We start from the raw sequence: 22,888 nt of genomic DNA on the forward strand, positions 1-22,888 counted from the left end.
AACAAGCCTTCATTTGGCTTACATTCTCAAACTTGCATTCACGTAGAGATACTCACCAAGCTTTAGACATAAGTGACGAAGACTCCGAGGTAACCCCAATGACCCTTGCTTCCTGGTGTTTGTGCCCCTCCCCTTGACCTGTCCAACAAAATCTGGCAAAGGTGCTAGGATGTCCCCTTCTGTGACCAATGGCACAGTAGGAGACTCTCCAGTTAGTACACAGACTCACTCCGAGTCTCGTCGTGTTGCTGCCTTATGAACAAGTGGTGGTCATGTTGGGAGACCCAATGTTGACATCTAGTTGCTGAGGTCAGCTTCTGTCCAAAGTTAACAAGAAGCTGGGCTGTCAGTTCGAGAACCACAAGGGAATAAGTTGTGCCAGCAGCCTCAGCAAACTTGTGAGCAGCTCCTTCCTTCGCCAGTCCAGCCTCTGGATGGTCACCCAGCCCTGGCCGGCACCTGGACTGCAGCTACATGGGGGACCCAGCCAAGCAGTATCAAACTCCCGGCCCATGGAGTCTGCGAGGTAGTAGAGCATGTTGGTTTAAGCCACTCGATTTCTGATAATTTTTTATGCAGCAATGGAAGGCAACCACACTGTCATGATTTTAAAATGTGTTAGAAAGATTGGATCATTAAAAAAATTTTGAGTTAAATCTTCTTACAAATTAAAAATCTGCTGGCCTTACTAATGAATCTCTTTGGTTTGAATATTCATTATTTTAAAGCAAAATGTTATTTTTTATGAGTGGGTCTATTTCTCGTGTGGCTCTGAAATGTCCTTCAAACTATTATTTTTACATCTAAGATGCATCAGAATACAATTCCTTCCTGTTTTATGTGTCAAATTTGTGCAGAACACAATTTATTCTTAACTGAACTACCCAATTCTGCTATAAACAAAATGGACTTGAATATTTTAAGCATAGCCGTCCTTGAATAATTATGGAAAGGGAGGGGGAGGAATGAAGGGAAGGAAGGAGGGAAGAAGGAAAAAAAGAGATAATATCTGCCCAAGAGCATGCAAGAGCTTAACATCAGTGTGTGCAAATGATTCTGAACACACAGCAAAGCATGTTAAGCCTCTAACCCTTTTCCTCTATTTTAAGTTCAAGAATGGCATGTCCAGAGACTTTTAGCAAAACATACAACACTCATGAACAATTACGTATCCATGTTTACTTGTGTGTCCACCTTCTGCCACTTATCTAATATGAAAATTAAATTGAAAAAAAAAACAAAACACACCAAAAAACAGCTGAATTAAAGCTCATCACGACTTCATCGTGGTGAACAGCACGGAAGACAATGTTCCAATGCTCCACGCGATTAAATCCTTCAGTTATTCTAAGTGTTATTATGTGAAGGAAAAAGGCTGGATTATTAGAAAAATGTACAAAGAATTATGCTCAGTTATAGCATTTTATTTATGTGATTTCACATTAAATTATTTAAGGTATGGAAATTATAAGAGTTCTCAGTGTGTGACTTCAGCAGGTCCCACCGGGGCAGTCAGCAAAGCTGACGGGGAAAATGTTCCCATTTCATCCTCCCGGGAGAAACCTCCTAGCTTGAAGGATGGCCTGCGTGCCCCCTGTTAGCGAGCTCATAACACATGCAGGGGGCTGGCCCCAGACCCCTGCTCAGCTCAGGAAAGGCGCTTGTCCCCAGAGAAGCACGTGTCCCTTTGTTTCGGGTCACTGTGGTTTGCATATCTTCCTTAATTTAACAGAAATGTAAGAATGAGCGAGGAGGAGGAGTAAGCGGCACGTGCCCAGGGCTTGCCCGGAGAAACACCTCCCCTCGACGGCCTCCGACAGTGGGACTTGCATCTTCTTGTAAAACAAAAGCTCAAGCTTAAATAAGAACTGTTGGGCTTTTTAATATTTAGGGAATTTTCCATCAAATCCATACCCTTTTCTTTCTCTCCTTCCCTTGATTGTTCTCTGTCTGCTCCCTTTTCTGGGATCGCCTTTCTCCCACTCAGCTCTCCCTTCCCTCCGTCTCTCTCTTTCTCTTTCTCACTTTCTTCCCCTCTCTCATCTTTTTCTCACTTCTCTCTCCATCTTTTGACTCTAGTATGATCTTCTATTTTTTTTTTTTACTTTTATCTATTTCTTTAATTCTCCTTTCAGCAATGAATATAACATTGATCTTCAGAACTTTTGAAAGTTAGGGGGGCACGGATACAATCGCAGACCACTCCCTACGGACCTCATTCACCTCCAGCACCTCCCCCTGCCCGCGCCTCACCCTCAGCGCACTCGTCTGAACAGCCTGCTGGCCCCAGCCGCCCCGCCCAGAACTTCTCAAAGGACAAGCCGTCCCTTCTGCCGTCTCCAGCTCTTTCTTCCTTGGAGGCTCTCTCGTGCCCTGCTCAGTGGCCTCCCCCATTTCAGTGTTTTTACCTGGATCCCCTGCTCCACTGCCCGTGCAGTCCCTTGGGGTCAGAGCCCCATCCCCAGAAGAACAGACATATGGGAGGAACAGCCAGCTGGGATCCGCCCACCACCCTCAGTCAGGGTGCTTGTGCCTTCTCTACACTCAACCCACTTACTGCACAAACCAGGCACCCTCAATGACTCCTATTCATCAAGGGCCCGGACCCTGGCACGTTCTCGGGACCCAGAGTGCTGCAGGGGGATCTCCAACAGGCCAGGTTATCATGTCCATGTTGGAGAGAGAAAGGCATCCATGACCTCTTTCCCTGCAGAGCTGGTAAAATGAGTGATGGGGTCCCCCTGTTGAAGTGTGACTCCCACTGTCGCGTGGGTGCCAAGGTGCCTTTCCCAGGCTGCTTCCAGCCCGTGAGAGGTCACAGTAGTGACACTGAGGTAGACACAGTCCTTACAGACTGGTCAATTCACTCGAGGACCCACGGAAGGCCTCCTTGAACTTGCTTAGACCTAGGGGCTCTCCGGGCTGTGTCCACCTTCCTTCCCCTCCTCCCTCCTTCATTGGGGTCTGGCTAGCATCTCGGTTGGACCCCTCCAGTTATCCATGACCCCTCCCTATATTTGTTTGCATAAGAATTTCTCCAATAACACCTCCACCTATGTAATCCACTTTGGCAGCTGCTTCTCAGAAGACCTGTCCACCACACCGTCACCGTGCTGGGTGAGCTGACACTCCAGACCTTTAAGAATTGGGCAAGGTACTTTGAGCTCTTTCCCTCTCATCTGAGGCCTGAACTTGCAACACCAGGAACAAGATAATATGTTTTCGGGTATGATCTAACAAAGATCTCCACACAGATTAGCTGGGTGGTTACTGATTCCACAGTTCGCTTCTCTGAGCAACTAGAACAGGTTCTCAGAGAACATAATGCTCTGCATTTGTTAACTCTTTAGAAATATTCCTTCTGAACAAATAAAAAGTAGACAATAAAAAATTTCTGTGAAGTGGCACTTCATGAAGCACCGGACTTTCAATGACCACGGTGTGGCTACTCCTGTGTTGTAGACACGTGACTGTGAGAACGCCCAGGAAGTCGACCCAGCCTGTGCCACAAGCCCCTGGGCAGGCAGGAGACGGGTGGCAGCAGGGAGGGAGGGTGGGGAACCGTCCTGTGGGGGCACCGCGGCGTCCCCCACTGAGCAGAAGGGGTGCCGCTGTCCCAGGAAGGGGTCCCTGAGCACCTGGTGTGTGCACACGTGTCTTCATTGCCTAAGACTTTCCAACTTTTTATTTGAAATTATTTCCAATTATTTGCAAATAAGCAGAAATAGAAGAGAAATAAACCAAAGGCCCATACTTGGATCCCATTGCACACTCTCTGCTTTGCATGAGGGTGATGCCTTCGAGCAAATAAACCAGCAGTAGGTGATCCAAACATGTAATGGCTGGGATGCAATTATGCCACATGAGAAGTACAAAGAGCTGTTTGGTTTCCAGTCTGAGAAAGAGATGCTTTTCAGAATGGTGACAAGTGCCTTTGACTTCTTGCGGCTGCCCTGTGAAAGGGAAAGTGTCCTGGAGCAGTGACTGCAGCCCTTACCCCGGGGAGGGGCCAGCCTCAGGGAGGGGGCGGTGGGCTCCCAGCAAGGGTAGCCTGTCTGGAAGGGAGGGGTAGGGGTGACCCTTGGGAGGAACAAACGTCTTTCTTGCTGGAGCTGTTAGGCTCCTGTTAGAGATGCCACTGGAGGGTGAGTTTGGATGAGATGACAACAAGGCTTCTTGCTAAGCTTCTAACTTCTGCAGCCTATTTTCATACATTGACTCCAGTGTGGTACCCGGTGCCTCTCTGTGTCACGCTGTTCTCTCCAAAAGGAGTCATTGTGCACATCTGAGCCATAACACGCGAAGATCATTTTTTCTTCATGACGTAAGTATGGATAACGTAGTTACATCCTAGCCCTTGGGAAGCAGTCCATGTCCATCAAATCTTTCACTAAAGTAAAGGGACTTCATTTTAGTTCCTGACGGGAGTGTTGAGTAAGGGCTTGAGCGTTTCATTTCCTGGGCGTACGTTGGACCTGAGCAGCCCTGCCTGCCTCCACGGCGCTGTCTCCTGATGGGATGAAACGGTCCGGCTGTGACCGCGGCCACACCTGAGCACCATGCCCCGGACGTTCGGGGCCATTCAGATCCACGCTGAGTGTAGCTTCATTCCTTTCTTTTTAAAGGGGCTGGTTGACTTTTCTAAAAACTTGAACAAAAACTGTATTCTGTGAGGTTTTTGCCAGTACAGGTTCCCCAGAACTCAGCGTGGTCCACTCTTTCCCGATGAGATCCATGGCCCCTCTGGATTGGCAGTCTGCATGAGGAGGTCTGATTGCAACTCCTAAAGGAGAGATGACCATGGAAGTGTGCCCCAGAGGGTCATAAATCTGACTGTCGGCTGCAGTCTCAACAGAAACTCGGTGTTGAGAGAGTCGGATATATCCTCCCACCAGGAGAACGCTCCACCCCTGCACCACTTTCAGACCCAAACTCCAACTGTGTCAGCAGCTGCAGCATCCCCAGGGAACAAAGGGTCCACACAGGAGCCCACCCCTTGTCAAACAGTGTAAGTCCAGGGATGCCACAAGCTCACCTTCTGGGGCCGGGGGGCTGGAGACGCTGTCCAGTTCTCAAAGGTTGTTAGAGTGCAGCATGCCTCCTGCTTCTAATAAATGGCTCAGGGTCCCCTGCATCTAGCTGCCAGGCAAAACACAGGGTGCTGATGGGGTGTGAATTACAAATTATCAGCAAATGATTGCTTAACGTTAATATTAGTCTTAATCTAAATGTGATATAACTATTAGTCCTAAATACAGCATAGGACATGCTTGTACTCAACCTGATTCATGGTTCACCTGACTTTGAAGTTGAACTGATAGTTTTATATTTTTGTTTGCCAAATATAAGAATTCTATGCTTGACGTTCTTCTCTCACGCTTACCAGTCTTGTCTGCTTTGCATGTACACCCAGGTCAACCGAGATAGTATCTTAATTTAGGATATATTGCTACTCCATACACACTAGGTGGCCCAAAGGAGGATTTACAACATTTTATAAAATCTGAAAGTTCCCAACCCAATAGAAGCTGCACGTACATTCGTGTGGGTAGGTGTCTGAGTTGGCGAGGACGGTGTGAGAAGCGCCGTAGGCAGGGAGTCTTAAATGCAGACCTGTGTCTCTCACGGGTCTGGAGGCCAGAAGCTCGAGAGCAAGGTTTCCGCAGAGTTCATTCCTCCTGAGGCTGTGAGGAGAAGCTGGCCCAGGCCTCGCTCCTGCTTCCAGCAGCTTCCGGGCCATCTTTGCTGTTCCTTGGTGCGTAGAAACATCACCCTAATTTCTATCTTTAGGTTCACATGGCATCCCCCTGTGTGGGTCTGTACCACATGTCCCCTTTTTTATAAGGAGATGAGTCATATTAGATTAGGGTTCATTCTAATTACTGCATTTTAAGTTAATTACACCTGCAAAGGTCCTATTTCCAAAGAGAGTCACACACTAGAGGTTATAGCTTCAACACAAGACTATTCATCCAACACAGTTCGACCCAACACAGTTCAACTTACAACAGTGGGTTATACAATTTTGGGGGTCAGGGTGAAGAACAAGGACACTAGTAAGGAACGTGAACTCCGAGAATATTCCCTCTAGACACAGAGGGTGGGCATTTTGCTCAAGATGAATTATTATTAAAGAATCTTTGAAAAATAAAAGTGCTTCTCCGTATGTATTCTGGGGGAACAGCAGCACTGTGATGAGGTCAAGGCCATGGGTATCCCCCACATGGACATTGAACCACTGAAGGACCCGGAAATGGACCCAAGACAATATGCTCAATTAATATTTGACAAAGTGGCAAGAGCATACAATGGAGTAAAGACAGCCTCTTTAATAAATGATGTTGGGAAAACTGGACAGCTACATCCAAAAAAAACTTAAATTAGACCACCAATTTACACCATACACAAGAATAAACTCAAAATGGATAAAAGACTTAAATGTGACTCGCGAATCCATAAAAATCCTAGAAGAAAATGTAGGCAACAAAATTTCAGACATTATCTGCAGGAGAATTTTTACTGATACATCACTTAAGGCAAGAGAAACAAAGGGAAAAATTAATACATGGGACCACATCAAATTTTAAAAGCTTCTGCACAGCAAAAGGAACAACCATCAAAAAGGAAAGGGAGCCCTTTATATAGGAGAGCATAAATAGCCAACGATACATCAGATAAGAGATTAATTTCCAAAATATATATTAATTTCCAACTCAACAAAAGGAAGAAAAAGAACCCAATTAAAATATGAGCAGCCCTGGCTGGTTTGGCTCAGAAGTTGGAGCGTTGGCCTATGGACCAGAGAGTTCCAGGTTCAGTTCCCGCTAAGGGCATGTACCAAAAATAAATAAATAAATAAATAGATAAATAAATAAATAAATAAATAAATAAATAAATATGGGCAGAGGAACTAAATAGACACCTCTCCAAAGAGGACATACAAAGGGCCAGGAGACATATGAAAAAATGTTCAACGTCACTAATCATCAGAAAGATGGACATTAAAATGACTATGAGGTATCACCTCACACCTGCCAGAATGGCTGCTATCAACAAATAATCAAACAACAAGTGCTGGCGAGGGTGTGGAGAAAAGGGGACTCTAGCACACTGCTGGTGGGAATGCAGACTGGTGCAGCCGCTATGGAAAACACTATGGTGTTACCTCAAAAAATTAAAACTTGATCTGCCATTTGAACCAGTGATCCCACTTCTAGGAATATACCCTAAGAAGCCTGAAACACCAATCAGAAAGAATATATATACCCCTATGTTCATACCAGCACTATTTATAATCGCTAAGATCTGGAAACAGCCCAAGTGTCCATCAGTAGACGAATGGATAAAAAAAAGCTGTGGTACATTTACACAATGGAGTACTATGCAGCTGTAAGAAGGAGAGATCTCTTATCCTTTGAGATGACATAGAGGGACCTGGGGAGCATTATAATAAGCGAAACAAGCCAATCAGAGAAAGACAAATATCACATGATCTCACTTATTTGTGGAATATAGTAAACAAAATAAGCGGATAAACAAAATAGACCCAGAGACATAGGAAGGAGTATGGTTCAGACTGAGAAACCTCAGAGGAGTGGGGTGGAGGGGATGGATGAGATAAACCAAAAAACTTGCATGCATGTGTGCATAACCAATGGACATATACAACAATGCTGGGGAGGAAGGGCGGGAAGGGGAGGGTGTCTAGTGGGGAAACACCTGTAACAATAACAAATTTATAAAAATTGAAAATAAATAAATAAATACAAATGGTGTGCCTTGAAGATGACCCATTGCAAAGAAAATGATAATGGAGAAGGGAAGGACTGTCCTAAAGCCATCCAATCCTCTTTCAGTCTTTTTCCTTAAAAACAAACTAGCAGTCTACTCAACAGAGATCCAGCTAACTAAGCAGAGGAGCCCGGTCTCCATCTCACAGAGTTTTATAATTGATGTGACAACCAGCCCTTCGGAGACACACAGGAGCCAGTTCCCCAGGGGCACGGGCAGCCCAGGCGCACACACAAGGCCTGTGTCCTCTTCTCCATGAGCCAAGTCGGCACCCAGCCTCGAGGGCAGTACACCTGAGGGGACAGCCACGTCGTTGTTGTGAGAAACCAGTGTGTTGATACTTGCACGTTTCCCTCATGACATATGAGCGTTTTTGATAGAAACATGAAAGAGATTTAAATAAGCAAGCCAGAGTGGGTGTCTCAGCAGCAGGTTTGAGCTGGGCCACCAGACTGCTGTGGACGCGGCATGAAGATTCTCACCTTCTTTAGCGAGGACAGTCTTCCTTCTGCTCCTCTCAACTTGCACAAGGTCGGCCCTGACCTGCCGTTCTCCGATCTCGAGGGTCTGACCCTCTGAGGAGGAGTGAGAATCGGTCCGCCAGAGTTCTCCTTGTCTCCATGGAGATGGCGCCTGCCGTTGAGCAGCAGCTCGGGCCCCACTGTCAGAGCTCTGTGCTCTACTCGGGAGCCCGTGGGAGGAGGAGCCACCAGCTCGTCTGCAGATGACCTGAGATGTGGGGTCCTGGATCCATCCTCAGTCTCCAGCTCCTGGGGGCGGGGGAGTTCCTGGGCCTGTGACCACCAGCCCTGATCCCAGACCTGACCCTGGGCACTGCGGTCTGGGGGGTGATGTGTAAATAACCCTTAGCCACCAGGACACTCTGTTAGGGAGAAGGTGCAGGGCAGACCTGACTGCATCACCTGTGCAGTAGAAGCCACCGCTCAAAACCTGATGTCCAGGTCACTTTCTGCTCTTCCAATGACCCTGGTGCTCCTGCTGAGGGGTCATTTCTCTGCTTCTCACACTGCTCACTTGTAAACTGAAAAGGCTCCTGGTATGCTGGTGGGCTGGCTTCCAGACACAGACCTGGGACAAGAATTCCTGTGTGAGACGTGACCACCCGGAGCCCAGACCAGGACTATATCCGAGGTGAGGCTGGGAAGCAAGGGGGTGAGCTCATGGTGCCAATGAGCAGGTTATCCCCAGAGGCACTCGGGGTGAACAGATGGAAATATTATTGCGGGTTGAACTGTGTCCTCCCCACACATACACAAAAGATGACAAATTCAAGTCCTGAACCTTGAATGTGACTTTATTTGGAAATAGAGTCTTTGCAGATACAATTAGTGAAGATGAGATTAAAGTGGGCCCTACATGACATATGACTGATGTCCTTATCAGGAGAGGAGAGGACAGAGACACAGCAGAAGGCCGGGTGAAGGCAGACGCAGAGCTCGGAGTGAGGTGACCAAAGGCCAAGGATTGCTAGAAACCCCCCAAATTAGGCAAGCAAGGTAGGGAGCAAGGCCGCGCGGACACCTCTGATCTCTGGCCCCCAGAACTGTGAGAGAATCCATGTCTGTTGTCTGAAGACGCCCAGTTTGCGTCACGTTCCAGCAGCTGCGTGACAGTAACACACCCGCCAGCTCCTGTCTGTCATGGGTTCAAGGCCACTCCGGGGGGGCCTGTGAAGGTGGGGAGCTGCGGAGACCAGGCGGAGCCCTTCACCTGCCAGAAGCCTGGGTTGTCCAGTTGCACCTGCTGTCACAGCTGTCGGCCCTGATTCTGAGGTGCACCTCCTGGCAGCCCCTGATTTCAGGCCGCCACAGCCTAACCCCCAAAGAAACCCAACGTGATCAGCTCATTCATTCATAATCAAGCAGCAAGTTCAAATATGGTGTGCTCCGTGTGGCTCGCCCTGTGCTGGGGACAGAGGTCACAGCGATGTCCTCAGAAAGCCACCCAGCACGCATGGAACAGGAGGCTTAACATCAAAGGCAGAGAAAGAATCTTTCCCTCTAGAGAGCAAACATCCTCTGAGGACAATGGTCCCACTGAGACCTTTCAGAAAAATGCATCGCAGTCCTGAAGAAGATGTTCAAGTACATCGTTGAAGGATGGTAAACAATGATTCACCTTCAGAGCAGGAATATATGTGCCAAGGTGACTACTTTGAGCGGAATAAAATTCCAGTTGAAGTACAAATGCTGGAAATGTATTACAAATCTCAGCGGTGCCGTCTCCACCTGTGTACCGGAGACCCCGCTGAGAAACTCCTGTGGGTGCCGCTCCCTGGGGTCAGTTCTAGCTAACATGGCATGTCACCCGGAGAAGCCCAAGCCTGCTTGCAGCCTTGCTCCTGATGTAAAGTCTTGGCCTCCGGGGGCCCAGGGTTCACCTGCTGGGGCACCTCCGGGTCAAACAGGCTCCTCTGTGCTACAGGGACCACCTGGCCCTCCAGCGTCTCCCCTGGGCCCCCCTGCTCCTCCAGCCTCGGCCACGTTGTATTGAACCCTCGCATGTTCTCCTTTAAGGCGAGTCCTTAAATACTGATCCCTTTCAGACCAGGAAGCACTTCCAAACCTCGGCCTAGGTCGCCCTGACAACATAAGCCTCAGGTGTGGAGACGGCCCGGCGGGTTATCTCCCCAGAGGCTGTCTTGGTCTTTACACAGGTTTTCGGCTGCTCCTCGGGCGGGTCTTTCGGGAACGTCCCCTCAGTGGTGTTTAGAAGTCATCTCCAAAAAGAGCCTCCAGGTCACGCCCATCCGTGGGTCTACTCTGTGGTCCTTCATGTCCATCCTCTCCCGGCCCCCTCCCAGAGCAGTCACCCACAGTTGGCATGAGAGCCCTTGGGGTTCCCTGGAGGAGATGCTGTGTGTCGGTGCGTCCACTGAGCAGACCTGTCCTGACCCAGGCACGAGGCATTGTCACCGCTGGTCCTCAGGCAGGCTTCAGGGTGTTAGTGCAAGGCAGTGCGGGCGACACTTCTCTGGGTCCTCCCCGCTCTCTCGTCCCCACATGATCATAAATAAAAGTCCACTTCTGGGTCCAGGATGGCCCTTTCCTTCTCAAGCCCGTGAGGAAGTCGGGGTCTGAGCTCGTCTTCCTTTCTGTCTGTCTGCGCTCGGCCAGAACTGCTGAGGAGCCTGTTTCTGGACGGCCGAGCTTTCGGGAGACCTGGCGGCAGGGTCTGCCCCCCTGGGCTGCAGCCAGCGTGGTGCGAGAGGCCATGGATGGCGGGTATGCACCATGCCACTGGCCACCTCACCACCGTGGTCACAGGACAATCTGCCCTGGGAAGAGAACCCTGCCTTGTCCCCTGGGTGCTGGAAATCACCAGATGATGGCGATGCAGGCGCCCCCTCCTCATCTCCCATCAGTGACCCTGTGCCGCTCTCCAAGGAGGACACGGAGGTGCTCGAGAGTTAGAAAGTTCTGTGACCACTGTGAGACCTGCACACACACACCAGCACGATGTTTCTGACTCGCTACACATACAAGGATTGGAAATGACCAAACTTAAAAGTGTGTCGCTTAAGCCTCACCCTAATGTCACTGAAGCACCAGGCCGCCTGGTGTGGTAGAACCAGGAAGGGACGTGGCAAGCTGCAGATCACGGGCCTTGCCTCATTAGCTGTGTGACTTTGGGAGAAGTGCTCAGCCTCTCTGAGGGCCTGGGTCTGCATGTAACAGAAGACAAATAATTATGCTGCTACCATAGAAGTATTGAGTGGATTCAGTAAATGGTGTATGTGTCCATGAGTCTATAAAGAGTACCATGTTGTAAGCACTTATTTTTATTAAATTGTGACACTGATTATTTTTCATTTTTTCCCATTGGCATCTTAGCTCTAAATAAACGCTGTCGCAGTGTCAGCCCGGGAGGCCCGCCGCGTGTCGGCGGCTGTGACCGGCCGTCCTGCAGGTGCCCTCGCTGCCGCTCTCACTGCGGACGGAGGGAGCGACCTGGCACCGCCTCTGCAAACGGACGGCGCCTGATTCCCCTGGCCAGAGGTGTCACCGCAGCCTCGGGTTGGCTGCTGCAGAGTTCCCGGGTCCTAGAGGATAGTCGTTCAGCCACGCTCAGCTCAGCGGTCGCTACTTCTTCATGGGTGGGGGGGCCGTGTTTCATGTGACAAAAGCTGCAAGGCTCACGACTTTCCTCCGAAACAGAACATCATCAAGTGACTGCCAAGTACAGAAATTAAATGCAGGGAATCCCTGAGAGGACGCCGTCAAAGCAGAGGCGACCCCCGGGGGGCACTTCCTCCAGCCCCAGTGACCACAGACACCGTGCAGGGCCACACGGAGCCGTTCCCGTGGACGCCCTCTGACGTCTAGGAGCCAGATAGCCAAAGGCGGTGACATTTGAGCAGCGTGTCCTCCGTCAGCTCAGCTAGCCGGGCAGTGCACACCAGCGAGGGCTTATCCGTGTTAACATAAACCCTCATTAGAGGGGATTAGGAGAGAAACAGTGACAAACAGGATGGACACTAACCCTCAGAGGGTCTCAGACAGACGCCACACACTAATTATCCTTTGAAATGACTTGAAAATGCGAAGCGGGAGCCCAGCGTGTGTGCATGGGATGCAGGGGAATTGTGCTTTACAGACGACAACCTGTTTGTATTTTGCAACAGTTTTATGTTCTGCACGGCAGACACATGCACACACACTCTCATGCACACAGCCCTCCTTCAGCCTGGGACACACAGCTCTCAATGGGACACTAACTGGGACAGGTATGGGGGAGGCCCTCTGCCCTCCTCTCTTCAATTTGTCATGTGGGGGACGCCCTTCCAAGTGCATCTTTCCACTGATGTCCAGAGTCCATTTCTCAACCCCCTTAGAGACCACAGTATTCCAGGGTCAAGCTGAGGATGAGCAAGTCTGCAGACTGGATCTTGATGGAACTCCACTTTCACTTCAGTTGTAGGGAAACCCCATTCCCTAAAGCACAATGGGGTTTTCAGCCTCCTTAGAACCATATTTCCATGGATTCCAAAGGATGACTGCGACCTTCTACGTAAAGAAGCGAGTTTGCAAAGGTCTCGTGTGTGCAGCCCTGAGCAGGAAGCCCATCTGGTCCGCTCACACCCTGGCCGGACCCCTGGTGTGCAGTGGGTACATCGCCTACAGCAGTCCCTTCCATTGCTCACACCCAGAAACATGCCTCCTCCGTGGACCTTTGAACTACGCTGACTCGGTGTCCACGTCGGGAGTCCTCTCGGCCAGGTCTGGGATGCCGCCCCAGAATTTGTACCTTTAACTCTTCCCTGGGTGGTTCTGCCCATCACCTCTGCAGTTTATGTCTTTACTGAGGGGCCTAAAACTGAGGCCTTTGTACTGGCCCAAGAGGGGCCCAGGCAGTCTGGGAGCAAACAGAGATGGCAATGTTCTGTCCGGACTCTGTGGCCCGGCAGGGGAAGCTAGGAGGCAAATATTTTCATAGACTTCCAGAGGGGAACCCTAAAGCCAAGTGTAAACTTCTAAGAGGTGGAAGTGAACAGTGTGGCCAGAGGACTCCGTGTGTGTGTGTGTGTGTGTGTGTGTGTGTGCAATGTGAATGTGCGAGCTTGTGGAGCTGGCTCATGGGCCGGTGACACTCAGATTTTGTTGGTTTGGGAGGATTTTAAGGCAAACAGTGCCATCTCTTCACACAGCAACATCGGGAGATGGTAAGGTGCCAATATCTACTGACTGTCCAGACGTGTGTTGCCACTCACAGCACTCAGCGAGCTGTCCAGACTGTGCTCAGGATGTGCCCCAGACATGGCTGCTCTGTGGACAGCTGCCTGCACATTCCTTTAGATGGACAGCACATTTGGTCCAATAGCTGGAGCGCTCAAGCCTCGAGACACCGGGTGCCAACCGCCCGCGTGGAGGGTGGCTTTGTGCACGGACTCAGCCATCGGCGAAGGGCCCCAACATAGTCTGTGTCGTTAGGGAGTCACTCGCAGCCTCCGAGAGCAGTGCTGCTGTCATCCTCATGTCACCAAAGAGGAAACGAGGCCCAGAGGGGTGCATACATGTCAGCAGTGCAAGAGGGGACCCGTCTGGTGGCTGGTCACAGCACGTGCGCCCTCAGCAGGAACCTGGCTCCATGGTCCCTGTTAGGACATCCCCATAGATTCAGTACCAGCAGCAATACACGTCTTCATCACCTGTGCTGTGACTACAGAATAGAGGCTGACAACTGGTCAACAGAGAAATCTACCAATAAACCTAATAAATGTGTGAAGAATTGTAAACCAACCGCTCCATGGGGGCTTTCAAGGGTGCAGTTGTCCTCTCTGAATGTACGTTAGACTCACCCAGAGAGTTAAAAAAATTCCGACTTCTGAGCTCTACAGCAGACAAGTGATGTCAGAATCTATGTACGGTCATCTCACACAATCACCGCCCCACTGGTGACACCTGAAAATGCAGGTGGGGACGTCCCTCCAAGCCTTCACCCTTACAAGTTCCCAGTGGTGCATGGAACCCTTTCCCCTGTGCCTCAGCTTTGCAGGTTAGAGAAACATGTGGCTAAAATTACTCCTGCAAGGCTGTGACCCAGTGCAGTTTATTTTCAGGAGAGAATTGACACTAATCATTGGATAAATACCATTGGTACTGTTGACTTATTGATGGGCTTAACATGCCATTTACAATGTTTAGCTTACTTACCTGCATTTTATGAGGGGAATTACATTCCGTAGCAATATTTGCAAATTTGGGAATTCACAAGGGTCTTAAAATATATGTCATATATATAAAGAGTGTGCTACATCTGAGAAGCTACTGTCCCAGGACAGAACCACAGAGACAGAGCTTACATTGAGAAGAAAGAGGTGGTATTATTATAAACCACAGAGAAAGAGCTTCTGGAGTATGCTAATTAGCAGGCACAGTGACAGAGAATTTGCGGAGTCCATTTAACTGGAACACGTCAAGGGTGGGAGGCTGACCTGGTCTTGGCTTCGACTGGCCAAATGATTCTTATGTGCATCCTGGCAAAGATATCACTGCTCTGGCGGGGACATGGAGCAGGGCTGTGACACATAGCGGGATGGCCACTGGTTTGAACCATCACTAGAGTTACCACACAGCACATGTTCAAGGTTATGAACGTTGTATAACTTCAAAAGAATTGCCTAATATCAACATGGAGAAAATGAGTAAATGTGACCCTATGACCAAAGTAAGCAACAAACATCACACAACCACAGATGCGCATTAGTGATGAGGTCATTTTGATCGAGGAAAAAAATGAAACAGTTCACCCCTCCAGAACCCCATGGAAAAATTAGCTTTTAGATAATTAGGTGGTGTCGTTCATTTCCAACCCTGCAGAGCTACCTCTGCTCTGGGACCAGTCCTCCTGAATCCTGGTCCAAAGCTCCATTGCATGTCCAAAAGAATTTTCAATTTTTTTTGCATCTTTAAACTGCCAATTGCAAAGATGGGTGGCTTTTTAGCATTATCATATTGGATATAATTTTTGCCCTAGGAACTGGAAAATGCTCCTTCACAGGATCAAAGGGTAGTTATAGCATTTTGCAAGCCCTCCATTAGGTTTCCCATTAAAAATGAATGCTGCTAATAATTTCATTTATATGCATTAGTATTTTGGGGCAAAAATACCTTCGCTGAATTTGCCTTGAAATTCAGAATGCTCTCAGAAAGCACCATGACAAGTCATAATATCATAGTATTTTCCTGATTTATCTCTATTTCTTGATTGTAATTTGTCATTATTAAATGACAAAAGCATTGCCTTAGGAAAAGCATACTTTTTTTTAAGTTGAGCTCATCGTTTTTTTTAGTTTCAAGCTCAAACTAAGGGGCATTTTAATGTCCGCATTACAATGCACACTGCCCTTTAGCACTTCCTTCTGTGCATGAGTTATTTATTTAATGTCAACATAATCAAATTTAGAATTAGGTGAAAAACCACTGTTCGCTGATACAGTTCAGATACTGTATATTACTTCCTATTAAGTCTATGAGAGCAGCAATGTACATAAACAATGTGTAGGCCCCTAATGCATATATTTGCCAATGGTGAAACCCACATGCCACCCTTGGCCGTCATCTAATGCCCCTAAAGGCGTTGTGGGTTAACGGTGATTTAATCCCCTTATGCATGCATAATGTGACAAGCTTTGCATAAATAATAATAAATAATTGGTGCATATAAATAATTTATCATTTATTTTTGCAGTAGAGTAGAATTTTTAGACATATTTTAAACAAAGGGAACTGCAAACATGATCTCACTCGGAAAGGGGGTTAAGTCTTCTTCAAACACAGCTTTCAAAGCTGGTATGCATTTAGTGTGTATTTGTGATTTTGTTGGGGGAAGTTTATTATATCACTAGACTTTGAAGCATGGCACAATACAAAAAAAACTATGAAAATAAATGCTAAACTGGAAGGTATTTTTTTCAAAATAGGCTGAATAATATTGCCTATTAAGAAAATTATTTTTTTCTATCCAAACCTTCACTGTGAAGTACATTATTTGATATGAAGATTCTATATTTGGTAGGGTAAACGTTTTAGATTAAACTTGGGCATCTAAAACTAAGTATTTGCAAAAACGCTGAGAAAGGAATGGTAGGATAGAAAACTGGTCACTTGTCAATTTGAGAGATTAGAAGACGTAGCTAGGAGACTGAACTGTGGCACTAATAACAGATTAGCATATGGTTAACTTGCACCTTGTTCAGATGCCTACTGCCCTCCCGAGATGACCAGCAGAGACAAGCTGATAAGGTGGCACCAGGGAGGAGGGGACCCCTCCACCTGAGTGCTCCTGTCACACTCCCTGGCCCTTTTCTAAGCCCTGTCTCCACCTGAGTGGCTGGTCGGAAGTCCCTCCTGGACAGCAGCGCCGGAGGACCACAGCACCCGGGCCGCAGGCGGCATGGACGATGTATTTCCTGCATCCTGGACATTTCTTACGTTCCCTTCTTCTCCAATAATATTCATTTTTTAAAGAAAACATAATTCCCAAGACATTCAGTCCAGCAGGCAAAATTGGATTCGGTGAAAAATGAGTTGCTATGAAAAAAACTTGGGAAGCAGGAGCACTTCCCAGGGAGACAGGGAATGGCAGGGAGTCCAGGACACAAGCAGACGTCCCCAATGGTGTTAGGGCCTCCTCCTGTCCCTCAGCCCCCTCCCCAAATCGCAGACCATCTCGGGTCCTCACACAAGTCTGCCTGCCATCCGAGTCCACAGAAAGGCAGCCACTTACACCCTATTTAAAGGTTGAACAAAAAGCAATATGTTCCCAACTTGACCTTGTAGATAGACCATCTCTTTCGACCTCAGTGCAAACCAGTTTTTTCTGCATTTGATTAATCAACATGCCTTTTGGCCCCAGCCTGACCATCAGTCCGGACTCCACCCTGGATGAGTCTATTGATTCTGGAGTTGTTTTGAGTGTGAATCACACTTCCACATCAGAAAGGAGGGATGCTGCCTACCTTGCAGGAAATGGCATTAGGTACATTGGGCCCATCACCTGTCCAGGCCCTGCTGGGGGCCCCACACCGCAGTTCCCTGACTGTCCGGTTGGCCACGTGGCCTGTTCCTGTCTCCTGGGCTCCAAACCATACTACCCAAGGGTTCCTCCCATCCAGACGCTCACTCCAATCTCTGCCATTTCTCTACTCTGCCCACGAAGCTCTTCCCTCCCCTAGACCTAGAAAGACCCCTAAATGTGAGTTTGGTTCTGCCACTCTGATCACAAGCTCTGGACACTAATGAGAACCTATAATTAGATGTAAATATAGGGTGAGTCAACGTGTCAGCCCAACACTCCTGACTCTGGGTGTAGATTGAGGACAGAGTGAACCCAGTGTGACAACAGGGAGGCCAAGGAGGCCTGTTTCTGAGGAGAGAGCGCAGCTGGCTGTGGAGAACGCAAAAGGCCCATTCACATGCGGACAGCAGAGCATCTGTGGGAAAGATCATCTGTAAGGAAAATGAGTAACTTTCCTTCCCTATGTTTGTGGGTAAAACTATGTCTCGAGAAGGATATATTGAAGTCCTGAGCCCCAAATCCCTGATTGTGACCTTATTTGGAAATCAGGTCTTTGTAGAGGTATTCAAGTTCAGGTTTATACTGGATTAGAGGACCCTAACTTATTGACCGGTGTTGTATGAGACAAGGGAAGCTTAGACGCCAACACACAGAGAAAGACACCATATGAAGGTGAGACACGGAGGGAAGGTGGCCATATGGAGAAGGAGGCAGAGATCCAAGAGATGCTGCCACGAGCCCAGGAATGCCAGCACCACGAGACGCCTGGAAGACATTCTTCCCTGGAGCCTTCAGGGAGAGTGTGGCCCCGGGACACCTTCATTTCAGACCTCTGACCTCCCAAGGGAATCCCCAGGAAATGCATGCAGTGTGCATTTCTGAGAATAAAAAGCCCTCAAGTTAAACTGTAACCTGGCATGAGGCACATTACTGGAGTCCCCTTTGATTCTGGTCCCCAGGTCAAAGGCCGCTTGCTCCTGGGTCGTGAGTTTTTAAACACCCTGGTTCTGGTTAAGGAGCCTTGATGTGTCCGTTTAATGAAAGACGTTATTCCTTGAACAGATGTTGGCCAGTGAGCCTGTTTAGATTCCTGGTTGAGATGCCTTTTTGCAACCAACATTTTTATTTCTTTATTAAGCTCAGTTGCCCTGAGGAGGCAAGAAGAGTGGATAAAACTTCAGGAAAGTATGTTCCACGGGAAGAAAGAAGCAACCAGATTAAACTTCTCATCAAAGTTGAATTTTCCTGTAATGGCTCTCAAAGACAGAAGAGGGTGACGGCTCTGCAGGAAGACAGGCCTGGGCCACAGCAACTGCTTTTCAATAAGGCGACAACCGAGTGAGCTGGGGACATGTGTGCCATCGGTCTCTCCCCACAAGCTCTCTTTGTGTGGACATTTAAAGGACCCAATCCAATCACCGATGTCTTTTCTGACCCCCACACGAGGAATTAGAGTCCCTTAGAGAAAGCACTTCTGACCAATCAGGCCACTCCTTCGACGTTTGTTCGAGAAATATTCCCTTCGGCAGGGGTCACTGGCCCGCAACACCCATCATCACTAACTTATTAGATCTCGCGGCAATTAGCTGAAAACAAACAGAGGAGACAAGACTGGTATTGAAACAGAGAAACCAGAAGAAAATCGCCCATGGCACTCCATTATTTCCAAGCTGCTTCAAAGGCGGGAGCACCCTGGGGAAGAAAGGAGCGCATTGTTTTCCTGTGGGGTCCACACCGTAGATGGCCTCAGCCGGTCTTCTCCTACTGATTTGGTTACACTTGCCCTTCCATGAATAATGGGCGGGTGCAAAGCACTTCTCGGTCCCCACCTAAGCTCCGCGCCATGTGGAGCACAATTACCCAAGGATTAAAAATCCAATTAGACTCTCCCTGAACCTGAGAAATCAGCCGAGGAATTTCAAGAAAGGCATTGGAAACCACTTCTTAATATGATTGAGGGTGATAACGTTCACTAAGTAGAAAACTGATATCCTGGGGACCCCCTGACTCTTCAGGACAAATTGACTTTCGACATCTTCAATAATAACGTGCGTTCCTTGTTATTAATTGTATTGATTAAGGACGGTAGACGTGTTTCAATAAATTTCCGTGGGAATGCTGTGATTTATCCTTTGTCACTGAAAACTCACTTGTATCAATGCTTGGCTCTGAGCAAATGCAGGTTTGGTGAGATTCTGAGGTGTCTGAAAATATTATGTAGAAAAACATGGTAAAAACCTTGGAAGGAAAGATGATAATTTGCTGTTTGCCCATGTAGTTTGCTTGGTCAAGTGCAGTGAACACGGTAAATATAGGTAAAAAAAAAAAAATGTTACTTAATGTGATTTTCTTTTAGTAGCATGTGGTAAATATTACAAATTTTGTGGGGCAAGAAAGTCTGATTTTTATCACTAAAAAAAAAAACTAAGTGGAAAGATTTTGAATAATTATGTTTGTCATATCTGCTTGGCTTACCTTCTCTCTTTTCCTTATTCCTCTGCTGTTTACTGCACAATTAGATTTACATAGATATATATCATTCAATTGCTTTCTGTGTCAATCATCTTTTCAGTTAGAATAAAATGCTTAATTATTTGACCTGCACAGAGCAGGCTGTGCAAACTAAACATTTTAGAACTATGCATGTATGGAATCATGATTCATGACAACACTCTTATTTTTAGCATAGAATTTGTGGCATTCACTTGGCAAATAAATGCATATTTTAATTCAGTAAGTGAAAAATTTGCTTTCCACAAACACAGACCAGTGAGTTTTTCTTCCTGCTTTGCAACATGTGTATTCGGCTATTGTCTACGGCTGGTTGTTTGGTAAACTCTCCTGAAAAACAAAACAGTGGTCACGTGTTTGTTTTCTCTGCTTTTAATTAGACTTCTGTTTTCCTCCTCACGGTCACTAGGTGTCTGATAAACTTCTGTGGAAATCCCTGAGCTGAGTTAGAATGGGATCACCAGGGCTGTGGGCTGGTGCCTACAATGCCAAGACTTGGGGAAAATTCTTTCCCACAAGAGGTTTCAAGTTGTTTGCCTGCCCTTGGTATCTGATGCCAAGACACACTGTGCTGGTTTATCTCCAGTGCTAGTTCAGCAGGCACACAGCCCTCACTCGGAAGAACCCACACCAGTCTTTCAGATCAGGTGAGCGGCTGCCCATGGCTCCGGCCGCAGTTAGAGAAGGCTGCCAGACCGCCTCCGTCCAGGAGAAAGCTCTCTGCTCTGTCCTCGCAGAGAGAAGGCAGCTGTGGACCTTGCTCAGCTGCTACCAAAACCCAACATCGCCATATTTTCTCATCGCCGTTTTGATACTCAGGTTTGACAAACAAAAAAGGGAATGTCTGAAGATTGGATTTTATGCAAGGTAGATGGGCTCAAGCCACCTCATTCTGCTTCATTCCCAAAAGACTGCAATTTGTTCTAAGGATGGGGGTTTTCTTTTCCTGCAGTCAGTCCTGTGCTTCAATGAATAGGTAGCTATATGAAAAGTAAAATAAGTTTTTGTTCTTTCACAGCCGAGCAAGATGTGTTTCACAAACACATACATTTTCCAGAGGAAACACTTCCAAAGCGTAGAGAGACATAGGTTGTTGTTGTTGTTTTTTCCAGCTACTGAAATGGTGGTGATATATTTGTCCGCCTGCCTCAGTTTTATGGACAAGCAAGTCAAAGTCAACGTAGGTGAGAAGCATTTCCCTGCTGGCAGAGCAGCGAGCCTGTGGTAGAAGCAGGATAAAGACCAGGCTGCTGGCTTTGTCTTCAAGTTCCTTCAAATGACACCTGTTAGCATCAAAACTTAAATGTCTCTGCTTGATTTGGTAAATAACAATGAAGTCAAATGTGAAGGCTCTGAGTGTCTTTATCTAAACAATCAAATGGTTCACCAAGCAACTGGGTGACAGCTGATGTTAAAGGCTATCTGTCTCAATTGTTTAGGTCGCCGAGCTAAACTTAGATGAACTGAATAGGCCGAGAGTTCGTGATGATCTCTGTTGGCAACACTGGTTCACCCCCCGGATACACGTGAGTTTCTCTTTTTCTCTCATAGTCATTCCTTGATTCCTCCCCACTCCCACATGAAATATTTGTTTTGGGGGTAAAAAGAAAGGGAAAAGGAGCTTAGTTGTATAGGTGTGTCACTAAAGGTGGTTGATAAACATTATTTGTGTTGCCCTCTGATAGTGAAACACACAAGAAAAGCTTCCATCTTGCCAGCCCCTGTTAATATCTCCTTTCAAAAGCAAATTAGGCCAGATGTTGGAGGGGCCTGGTGTCCCATTGGTCCAGTCCCCACACTCAGCAGGTGAGACACGGAGACTAAAATGAGGCTCCCAGGAACCCAGGCTCCTTGGGTCTCTGGGTCCAGGTTAACAGTTTCCCACTTTGCTGCAACGCTGATTTTTGTGCCATGGCTCCCACCTGCAGGACATGTCCAGATGAACTCTTCAAGGGGCTAAATGCCAACAAAAACTAAAAGTGTCTCTCATCCTCTACCCAACCCACAGCTGCTCCTTGGGATAGTTTCACAGGAAACTCACCCTTCACACAACACACCCGGGACGGGTTTCTGGGGTAAATTAGAGAGGATTCATTCACCAAAAAACGTTCAGAGGAACATGCATGGATCTGGGCAGAGGAAGACCACAGGTATATCTGCTAGAATGTCTTATCACTTCACTCTTAACTTCTGAATTCAACCATGGGAACAGCTCTGATGTCTTAGGTCTCGTTTTGCATAGGGAGTGACTTGTGGAGAGCAAAGGAGTTGATCAAATTCCTAGGGCTGATTGATCTAACCCTGAGCTTTGTTAAAAAACATATCTGATGGGAGAGAGAACCCAACTCAGTCCAGCACCTGGACAGGTTCATCCCGTCCCTCCACAAAGGCAGAAATGATGGCTGCATTGTCTCTAGTGCTTTGACTTTTACACAAATCATTTACTTAATTGCTCACCCCTGCTTATCTTTGACATTGACTATATATTATTTAAATCACTGTGGAGAGTTGAAGGCTTGAGAAAGTCCTCCACAGTCTCCTTAACAAGTCTGTCTCTTTTTGTTGGTCTAGAGAAGAATCAGGCTCCATCCCCTCTTTCCAGGCAGGCCCTCTCCCCTCCAAATCTAGAATATTTGTGGTGTTCAAGAATCATAAGGTTGTTTAGCAAAGCAGTTAAGTGATACTTCACATTTAATATGTTTTAAGCTGAGAACCATTACGAGACTTTACATCTGCCGGTTGCCCCTAGGAGAGGGTCTGCTCTGGATCAGACCACACGGATCCCCAGAGCCTCACTTCCTATCAGGACAGACAGGCCCACAGGTTTCTAGGAGGTAGGCTGTGGGAGGCTCCCAGGGAAGACAACAATCACTGTTCTGATCACAGTGAAGAGTTTCTCTTTGTTCTTCCCTGGCAAGCCCCAAGAAAGTTTTGTATAAAAGGGCTTTAATTTTAGTCAGTTACAGGCTTATCATTCAATGACCCATGATTAGCCTCACGTGTGACTCAACTTAGCTATTTATTTAAATCATTTTCAATATTTAAA

Source organism: Molossus molossus, unplaced genomic scaffold, assembly GCF_014108415.1.
Source record: "Molossus molossus isolate mMolMol1 unplaced genomic scaffold, mMolMol1.p scaffold_m16_p_3, whole genome shotgun sequence".
NCBI lineage: Eukaryota > Metazoa > Chordata > Mammalia > Chiroptera > Molossidae > Molossus > Molossus molossus.